This window comes from Calidris pugnax, unplaced genomic scaffold, assembly GCF_001431845.1.
Source record: "Calidris pugnax isolate Ruff unplaced genomic scaffold, ASM143184v1 scaffold276, whole genome shotgun sequence".
In the NCBI taxonomy this organism is placed as follows: Eukaryota; Metazoa; Chordata; class Aves; order Charadriiformes; family Scolopacidae; genus Calidris; species Calidris pugnax.
This window is the reverse complement of record NW_015091112.1, coordinates 1,145,978-1,156,897: the sequence shown is the minus strand read 5'-3', so window position 1 is coordinate 1,156,897 and position 10,920 is coordinate 1,145,978.

The window sequence follows — 10,920 nt, the reverse complement described above, 5'->3', positions numbered from 1 at the left end:
TGATGGCTTGGGAAATGGACTGGGTGATTCTGTAGTATCTTTGGGGCTAGCAATCCCCAGAGACCTGCAGGACATAAGGATGTGTCTTAAGAACAGCAGCTGGGTCGTGGAGGTGGGTACTCTCTTCCCTGTGCGTGTCTGTGAGCTGTCAATGACATGGATTGAACAGCTCTGTTTGCAGGTAAGGAGTTACTCCTGTAAGTCTATATTTAACTAGATAGGATTACCTTCAGATTTCTCATTAAATCCAAGGACCTGGGGAGCTGATTATGATTTCTGTTATTCCTGTAGAACATGGACTTGTGTTCAGAGTTGATTTTAATACTTGTAATCCTTTCTATTATTAACTGTTGCTGCAGGACAGGTATTCATGAATGCAATATAAAATATTGTCAAGTTACCAAGCCAAAGTTGAAAATCTCTACAGAATCACAATTAATAAATGCTGCAGACTATCATATCTTCAATTATCTATTGATCCAATGTATATGGATCACTAATTTTTTTAAAGAATGTGTTACAGTAATGGCTATATCTACAGTAGTTTCATTGTGCTATCCGTTCTACAGAAAGTAAAGTTTTTTGCAATGTATATTTGACTTTTACTCCTGAGCTATGCTTCTAGGAGGAAAATGGAGGTATGATTGGTTTGGAAGTTACAAGTTAGCTAGTAAAGAAAGCTACAGAAACCTGTCATTTTTAAATGGTGGTTTTGATTTGGTGTGTGAACTTGCTGCATAAGTAATAGTTAAGTATATAAACTTCTGAGAGGCTCTGGCATGCAACAGTATTAATGTAAAGAATTCGTGCTGACAGCTCTAAAGTTACATTACTTGAAGTGTAAGAGGCAGAACTATCAGCTTCGAACTTCTAATAAATATCTAAGCAATGTAGTCATTAAAGATAGATTTTAAAAGCAGGTGGCTTAAAAAATAATGGTTTTAATTCAAAGGTATATAACTACTTTGTATCAGATATAGGTTAAATTCTGTTTTGTGCTTGCGTAGGGGCTTGCAGCAGCCCTGAGGGAACACGTAGCTGCCCGTAGACCTGTTTGTGGATGTGCTGATTCCCTTTGTCTGTTCTTACTGTGTCCTGTATCAGACAGACCCTCTCACTGGTACCGTGGGGCTGTCCTGCACTTCTTAGAAAGGGTTCTCTGTTGCTACCAAGAGTGATGATGGCATCTGCAGGGAGCTTGAGTTTGGACCTTTGTTTTCTGAAGATGAGGAATTCTTGCAGCTGAAGGCTGTGTCCTTTATAGACAGAGAAACTATATCAGGCCAGGCTTGAGTCTTCTCCTGGCTGGCACCCTAAACTCTCAAGGTAGACAGGGTAAAGTCCTCATGAAGAGCTGTGGGCCCTGAGATCTGAAGACAAAAAGGAAGCTGCTCTTAAACACTGGCAGAAGAAAGGAGGAATCTGGATTAGTACTAGCTACACGTATCCCATTTTAGATAGCAGAGCAGCTGGTTGAAAAGCATTTCCCTACCTTTCAGACCTGTGTTCTTGGAAAGAAATCTCTACTTAGGTCAGGGGAATGCCCTGGATAGCTGGGCTGATAATATGGGCATTTAAGGATTTGCACAGGATGGCTTAGCAGCTTCAATGTGCTAACAGCTTGCTGCAACTGAAGGGAGGTGGTTTTGTTGATCTCCACTCCCGTTACGGACAGCTTGCTCCTTTGTACAGAAAACAAAATTTTACCTTCATAATGTGACTAGAAAATAGTGAGCTTCTTAGTTTTCAAGGAAGAACAAAGGTTTGGAGAAGTAGATTATCCAGCAGGCCTGTTGCACAGCTGGAATCACATTCAGCTGTGTCCCCACCATGGTCCTCTGTTCTGATCGTTTGTTTTGGCATATAACCTGTTACTGGTAGGGGCAGATTTTGGTGGGGTTTCTTTGGTTGGTTTTTTTGAGTGGACAGCACTGGCTTTCAGTACTTAAAGGGGGCTTATAAGAAAGATGAGAACAGACTTTTTAGCAGGACCCGTTGCGATAGGACAAGGGGTAGTGGCTTTAAACTGAAAGAGGGAAGATTTGAACTAGATATAAGGAAGAAATTGTTTACACTGAGGGTGGTGAAACCCTGACCCAGGCTGCCCAGAGAGGTGGTAGATGCCCCATCCCTGGAAATGTCCAAGGTGAGGTCGTGTGGGGCTCTGAGCAACCTGATCTAGTTGAAGATGTTCCTGCTCATCGCAGGGGACCTTTGAAGGTTCCTTCCAACCCAAAGCAGTCTACGATTCTGTGACTTGCTTGGGTTATGGAAGTCTTCTTGTAAAGAAGCTAAGAATAAAATTACTCCTAAACCCTGGGATTTGCCACATGGCTCTTGGAAAAACTGATGGGAGTTACTTACGTGAGAAAGATATGGCAAAATTGAGACTGTTATTTTTGGCTGACAGTGTGACTGGGAGGTGCTGCTCATCTTATCTTTGCTGATAAAGCAATTGTGGTGTCGAGCCAAAGGGCATGACTCTGATTACTCTAGGGGTGGATATGTGTGTGTTTTAACAGTTAATTGCTGCGTGTAGCCCTCAGGATTTTTGGATAGTAACCCTTTTGTTGTGCTTTTGTTATACATATATTATGGTTTTGTAAAACCAACCTTTCTGTAGTGGGACTGTAACTTCCTTCAGGCTGCAACTGGTAAGCAACTGTCAAAGGGAAGCAGATATCTTTGTCTTTTAAGATGGTTTCTTCAGATGCTGTGACGCCTCAGGAGATGCTTACACAAAACTGTCACTATTAGAATATGCTTACGTCAGGGAAGGATGTGTTTCCTCAAGCTGTTTAGATGCTGTATGCACTTCTTTTTTTTTTTTTCTACTGTTTTGGCTCAGATTGGAAGAGGCATCTGCTAAACTTGATGGTTTCATTTCAGATAAAGAATGATGAGTCAGTTTCTGAGCATTTTAGTTACAGTGGAGCTGCCTAGCAAATGATAGCCAAAGTCCATTAAGTGCTTTTTCTTGCCAATGTAATTCTAAACCAATAGGAGATACTATGAGAAAATAGTGACCAAATGTGTCCAGCTCTGGACTTTGTAGTACAAGGAAGACATGGACACACTGGAGAGAGTGCAGTGAAGGGACAGTAAGGCAATGAAGGGACTGGAGCATCCCTCCTGTGAAAAAAGGCTGAGAGGGGGATATAGTCAGTGTGTATTAACACCTGAAGGGAGGGTGTGCAAAGAAGACAGAGCCAGGTTCTCTTCAGTGGTGCAGGACCAGAGCTCATGGGCACAATCTGAAACACAAGAGGTTCCCTCTGAACATCTGGAAGCACTTTTTTTTTTAATGTGATAGTGGCTGAGCACTGGCACAGGTTGCCCAGAGAGGTGGTGTGCTCTCCCTCCACGGAGGTATTAAAAAGCTGTCTGGATGTGGTCCTGGGAGGCTGGCTCTAGGTGGCCCTGCTTGAGCAGGGGTGGATTGGAGAAGATGACCTCCAGAGGTCTCCTCCAACCTCTACCAGTCTGTGCTCTTGGAAATATATGTATAAGTGTGTCCTGTTCTTCTGATGGGGAGGGTGAGTGTGTGAATGCAAGACTGAATCACAGAATCTTCTAGGTTGGAAGGGACCTTAAAGATCATCTTGTCCAACCGTCAACCTAACTGACAAAAATAGACACCCACACAACAAACAAGGAGCATCATCACTAAACCAGACCTCCCAGCACTACATCAACCCGTCTTTTGAACACCTCCAGGGATGGTGCCTCAACCACCTCCCTGGGCAGCCCATTCCAATGGCTGAGAACCCTTTCAGTGAAAAAATTTTTCCTAATAGCCTGATGTAAAGAACACATTTCCTGAACTGAGAGCTTAATGGAGGCAGGGTGAGGAAGGGACAAGTGAAGAAGTTAAACTAATAAGTCAATGGAAGAGATAATCCTACTTAAATGGGAGGACTTTATTATTAAGAGAGTTACTATTTTAATGATGGATTCTTTCACATTACAACTTAATTTACATATATTGGATGACTGCTTGCTCTTCCTACAGAAGCCTGTATTAGACTTCATTTGACCTTTTTTTTTATAAAATGTATTATTGAGCTTGGGCCTTTAAAAATACTTAAGGCTAGTTCAGGTGACTGCTGGAATATTTGTCCAAGGATAATGCTTTAGGAGAACTCTGTAGCCTTACTTGGAAAGGCTTTTTTTTTCCTTTGTACTTAGATTCAGCTTTTTCAACAAGGCACATCTTCACCCTGCTATTTTTATTTTGAAGGTGCAGTAAAAGACACCGGACTGTTCAGTGGACTGCTGTGTTGTCTTGAACTTTTGTAGGTTAATTCTGGAACTGCAACTTTCTACTGATGCTTTGACTCTGAAGCATATAATTGAAATGTGTCTGTTCAGGGCTCCTTCTAAACAAAGTGGAGCCAGTGTGTCTGCTGCCACGTGTGAAATGTTTCTCAGGGTCCATTTTCCTACAGGCGAATCCTGAATCCATCCAGAAGATGCTCTAGGAGACAGGCTCTGTTTCTGCAGGGGAAGAAATGTTTGCCTTCATTTTCAAAAACCTAGATTGTGAAGTCAAAACCTCTTTGGTCATATTACATCACTGAAGCCTCTAGGTGTTGAATCATCATTCTATTTAGAGGGTGGCACACTTCTTTTTAGTCTAATATTAGGATTTGAGCCTGGACTCAGTGGAAGGTCACCCCAGCAAAGATGAAGTCACCGCTCCAAGGCTGGAAAGGAATGCAGGCTTGGTTCTGCCTTCCTGGTACACTTGCTGTTGCTTTGTTTTACTTTCAGTTTTTCTACCTTTTAAGGTTGTCTTCTCTTGATGTGATAGTGTTATCAGAAACTGCCACTTGAAGCAGACCATGCCTTGTGCTGTGGAATCCTTACCTACTTTGTTCCATTATGCTTTGTAAATGGGATGACTGTTATTTCCTGTCATTCTGTAAAAATGGAAGTGTTTCTTTAGTATATGCTGTATATGCATCTAGTAAAATGAAAATGCAGAGAGTTGCGAAAAGAAGCTGCAGAAGCAATGTCCTTCAGCACTTCATGAATCATAGCTGCCCTCCAGGAATCCTATCTTGTGCTTCTTCCTGGGCGGTGCTTTACAGACATCTAAGAACTCCTTTTTTTGTGCCATCATGGAAGCACCATGATTCTATGAAATATAGCTAAAGGAGCCTGTTCTTTCTCTGAGAAGTATGCTGTCTAAAATAATTAATTTTCCATGGCATTTATATCTATCTTGTGCTTCTTCCTGGGCGGTGCTTTACAGACATCTAAGAACTCCTTTTTTTGTGCCATCATGGAAGCACCATGATTCTATGAAATGTAGCTAAAGGAGCCTGTTCTTTCTCTGAGAAGTATGCTGTCTAAAAAAAAAATTAATTTTCCATGCATTTATATTTTATTCTGTAACTCATTTCAAATACTTTATTGCACTGATACAGTTCACAGAGGCAGTTATTTCAGCTGAAAATGCCTATGAACTTCTATGCTCTGCATCTGAGATCCCATCTGACTGCTGGAGGGATAATCCCAACTTTTTCAGCCCCATTATGTGAGTCCTCTCTACAACCTAAAAGAGCTGTTGATATTTGTCATTCGTAAACCTACCTGAGGTTACTTCCTGTGGTATAGCTGCTGGACTGTGTTGGTCAACTAGGTATTGACAGATGGAAAGGGATGCTGGTGTGACATCTCCTCTGTATGACTCTCTGTGCTTTACTCAGGAGTCCGTTGTGAGTTATGTTGAGGAGCTCAGATAACAAAACTGATCACTTTATGAAGTAGGACACGCTGTATCATATGAACTACCTAGACATGAGTGGCACTGGGATGAATGGCGCTCATATCCAAAGCATATGAGTGTCTCCAACTCCCTAGGAGTAGAGAACCACAGTAACAGTAAGGGGCTCAGGTTTTACTGGAGAAGTTAACCTTCATTGACATTTGGCATCTACTGAGTGTTCGTTCTGGTTGGGGGGAAGAAAATGAATTAATTTTGATTGGTATGATTTTCATATTTAGAATTTTAATACATATAAGGAGTTTACTTAAGGTTACTCATTTTGCTATTAACAAGACAACTTGCTGATGCTACTAAAGGCAGCTCATGTATTTATATAAGTATGTAGGGTCTGACGCTAACTTTCTCTGAAGTGATCTGCAAAATTTCTAATGTAACTGTAAGAAGTCATTGGTCTAGTCTGGTTTAGGCTGTTACTGAAAGGCTTCAGCATTTCTCATGTCTTTCTGGAAAAACGCATAAGCTTTATGATTTGATAGCCTTTGAAGAAACACCAAGGGTATAATGAGATTGTGCAGTTGTAATGGCACAGTCAAGTTGAATCTGTGTGTGCCCACTTCATCCCATGCAAGTAGAAGGTATACTTGGCCACAGTTATCCTGTTGGCATCCAGAAATTACTGAGCTCCAAATATTTCTCAGTTCAATCAATTTTCAATTCCCGCTCTGAAAATGTGCGTTGTTTTTTTTAAACAACAAAAATACTTCAACCAACCAAAGTAACAGTATTTCTGGGTCTGAAACACCCCTGTCTGTAATGTGGATGCTGTCTAATAATTTATACAGTACTTAGGGTTATTTTCCCATCCGTGCACGGGGTGCTTGGTCGCACTAATGCCCTTGTTTCGATGGGAGAACGTGCCTGGCAAAAGACCAACTGGGTTAAAGGTAGATCTGCATTCGTTGCAGCTGAAACTTGGGAGTAGTGCTTCAAAGCATCTAACTATACTAGTTGTTTGTAAATTACAAAAATAAACTGATTAATGTTCTTTCCAGAGCACACAAGGCAGCAGTTACTGTCTGCTTTTTAAATTTGGAAACGTACTTTTCTCCTTAAGAGTAACTATGGAAAAAATTCTTCTAGTATTGGCTTTTGGTGGACATGCTCTACTCGGCAGCCTAGAGGGAACATGTTATCTCAAGAAACCAGGGTGGGTGGGAAATCTTTCCTGGGAAAGGACCATTCAGGGCAAGTACTTCAAATTTTTTTTGTACAGGAATATAGTTTTCTTATCAGTTCTGCTAAAGTATACAGAGTTTTGAATAATAAGACTTTTTAACAAAGAAGTTGGTAGATCCATGCCAAGGTTTATGAGGACCTTCCATTGTGGCACGAGAAAACATAGGCTCTGGGAGCCAGAGGGAATTGCAAGGTCTTCTCTATAAGTTGGTAAAGAATCATTCTGTTAATTACTCCTTTCTCTACAACAATGGACTCTGCAGTTTTCTGTCTCCTGTAAAAGGTTGAACTAAATTGCTGGACTTGAATGCCTTTTGATCTCTGAGGAAGTTGAGATCTGGCCTGGAATGCTGAGGCTACTATGCCTTTCCTCTCAATTTCCTACTGGTGTCAGCTGGGAAGCTGGGTTCAGCCAAGGACTTATGCTGACAGAAGTTCTGTTGTCGTTTTTTTTTCCCCCCTGATTATCCTACTTGAAAATATTTAGGAGTTTGACTGCGTATTAGGACTTATGCTGACAGAAGTTCTGTTGTCGGTTTTTTCCCTCTGATTATCCTGCTTGAAAATATTTAGGAGTTTGACTGCATGTCTGTGGAATATTGAATCTTTTTTTTCCAGGATAATAGCAGGTTCTGTTGCTTTCTGGGGTGATAAGAGACCTTAGCAGCAATCCCTCCATGCCATTTTATACCATTTCCTATTTAGCAAATTTGAGAGGGTCTGATTTATTGTAACTGGTGATACTTGCTATTCTTGACCTGTATTATTTTGGCTTTTTTTTCTTGTCTGGCAATTGAAGGTGTGGCATGTTGGTGTAAATCAATATAGAAGTTGAGAAGATAGGCACCAGGTCATACTTGGAATAAACCACAGCATTGACTTCTACAGGAACTCCCTTGCATTTAATTAAAACTTTTATGTTGGCACAGTATATTAAAGCAAGAAGTTGACCCCTCTGGTATCCTCAGACACAAGCAAGAGCTACATTTTTCAAAGGAAAAACCTGTCTTTAAGTCTTTGGTTTGTTCTACTAAGTAGTTCTTATCAGCCAATACCTGCTAATAATCAAACACGGATTTGCCCGTCTCCCTCCAGTAAACTGTCATTCTGAAGTCAACAAAAATACTGTTTTTCTATCTGATAGTAATCAAAAAGTGCAGTAAAGCCATTCTAATGTCGTTAGGGCAGCAGCTGTTCCTGATTTTAATACCATCAGAGGTCCTAATCCATCCACAAGTTCTGATATCAGTTTTCTGGCCCAAGGAAAAGGCTTCAAAATGAAGGTCAGCCTTCGTCACCAATGCATAAAGACATTGCATTTACAGAAGCTACGTTCTGACTTAATCACATTCGAACAGTAAATTTCCAACTCCAACGGTTATTTAAGGGAATTTCTGAAATATTTCATACCAAATATATGTTAACAGCACTGTACCAGAGTTTAATGCAATTAATAAATCAAATAATGCTTCATAGAGGTAGGAAAAAAGTTAATGCTTGAAAAGGAATGTTGTCTTGGAACATGTTTTGAGGTAAAACAGTGGAGAAAAGAGAGCAGCTTTGGGATGGTGGCATTGCTTAAGACAAATTCCGCACAGTCTCACGAGGGTAAGATATCATAGTCAGAGTTGAATCAAGGTGAAATTAATTATCTGTTACTTCTCTGCATTTGAAAACAGTTCTCTGGTGCCAGTTAAATTCAGGCTTCTTGGTGGTTGATGGAAGGTTCAGCATTTGCTGCAGTTGTATTCTCAGATCCAATCCTCAGGCAACAGATCTGCTGATAAACTGATACTATTGTCAGCTGAGCATTTTGTTCAAATTCTTAGTTTCCTGGGTCATAGGAGGGTGTGAATGGTTTTAAAAATAATGTATCTTGTACTACTTTTATTGTCTTGCTTTAATGGCATTACTTTTAACTGTAAGTTCTTTCGCTCTAATTTGATTGCATTTTATGGACACTTTACCCTGCTTAAATTACACAACTTTTGTACTGGGCTTTGAAACTTAATACAGGAGCAGATATGGTAGATGTAACGTGTCTGTCTGAGGGATAAGAGAAACCTTCTCCATGTGATGGAGACTAATGAGCTGGAAGTTCAGATGACAGTAGGATGGGGAAAAAGAAATTACAGTATTCCTGGCAAGGCAGTAATGAGGGCATCTATTATGCTGCAGCAGGGTGGGCTCAAATCAGTATGTCTTGTCTTTAATTGGTTTTGCAGTTAGTCTAAAAAGCATAAAGGCACTGTAAGAGTGCTGCATCCAATCATTTAGAAATTTTGCATTGAATGGTACTGGAACTAGTATTGGGGAGAAATAGAGTAGTTTCATTCCTGTGTTTCCAGGATGGGGCTGGCTTAGAAGGGAAGAACAAAACTGAAAACTTTATAAGATGCTGAAGAAATAAAGTACCAGCCCTTGGCTGAGTGGGAGTGGGCTCTGGTTTAAAGCCTCAGTAGCAGACTGGTGTGTACCCTGGGGCTGATCCTAAATGCCATGATAAAACTCAAGCAATGCGTGTCTCTTCTGTTCTTGTTCTTCATGACTCTTCTCAAGATAAAAGAGTTTGGGAACTAGAAATCTTTTTATTTAATTATGTTTTTTCCTTTAATTCCTGGGACAGGGCTGTGTCCAGACTGAGAGCCCTGGCACAGAGCAGGCCCTGATCCGGAGGCTGGCTCTGATGCTGTATCAAACATGTACATTAGCAAATTGACTTTATTTTGGCAGTGGTTGCTTTCACTTTCTTGCCTTTGTAAAACTTTTGGGTGGATTCTCCCAAGAACGTCTGTTTAAAAAGCAAAGAGAAAATTCAGGTTGTGTGATGAAAGATACTTAACAGCAAGATGGGCCTAGAAGTTATTCATTTATCTCCTAGTGATCTGAATAGATGTGTGTGGCTGCTTCTCACCGTCTGACTGAAAGCTTTTGGTCATGGGCAGTTCCTTTAAAGCCCGCTGCTCTCAACAGGAATTGCAGAAATACATCATAGAACAGTGTTACACTGCCCTTCCTCCCCGTGTCCTTCTGCAAATCCCCTTATCTCTGGTATCTGTAACTACAAATCTTCCTTGTCACTACAACCAGTTCATTTCAGGCGTTTCTTTAAACGTAGTGTCCCTTCTGTCTGCTGTGTGCTCTCTAACACAGCATCTGATAAGAGCATTTTAACTTTCTTTGGAGTTAGAGGGAGAAACATGTAGCACCAATGGTACAGGAGTGGGTTTTTTAGAAAGATAATCTCTTGCTTTTTTATATTCTAGTTTCAAATGGTTTAAATAATAAAGGTTATACCTTTTAATAACTAATTCCAAAAATAAATAGCTTTATTCATTACTGATTGTCTTTATCACCCTTCTAGTTTTGAAACTGAGTTTTTTTCTGACTCCCTGCTGTTTTATGACCTACATGTAACAGTGACAGTCTGTCTTGTGTATGTATTTAAATTCTGAGAATTTTTTGTGAAGGTGACTGTCACTTGCTGAAGCATAGTTCAGACTATCTACTCAAAACTCTAGGCTTTCTGTTGATCTAAAAATGTATCAGATTGACATTATGTAATGACAATGAAAAAAGCATTTAAAATGGCTTGTCCAAACCACATATCTGCATTTCATGTATTTACTTCAGGTCTAAGAATTAAATCCTTATCTAATATTTCCCAGAGTCTTAAACCACAGATGAATGTATGCCTTATCTGTACCTCTACTGAATACACTACAAAAGAAGATGAGACTTTTTTTTTAAACCCCTATCTTCCATTCCCAGTACAATCTTGGTATTTTCCCCAGCTCATTCTTTCTGTTTGCAAGGCCTACTAACAGGAAAAAAACCACAGATCTACACTTTGAATGAGAATTATTCCAGTGTAAAAAAAAAAAAAAAAAAAAAAAAAACCAGACCACTAACTACTTTCTGGTAGTATATCTGAAGGTGGGGTGGGTGGA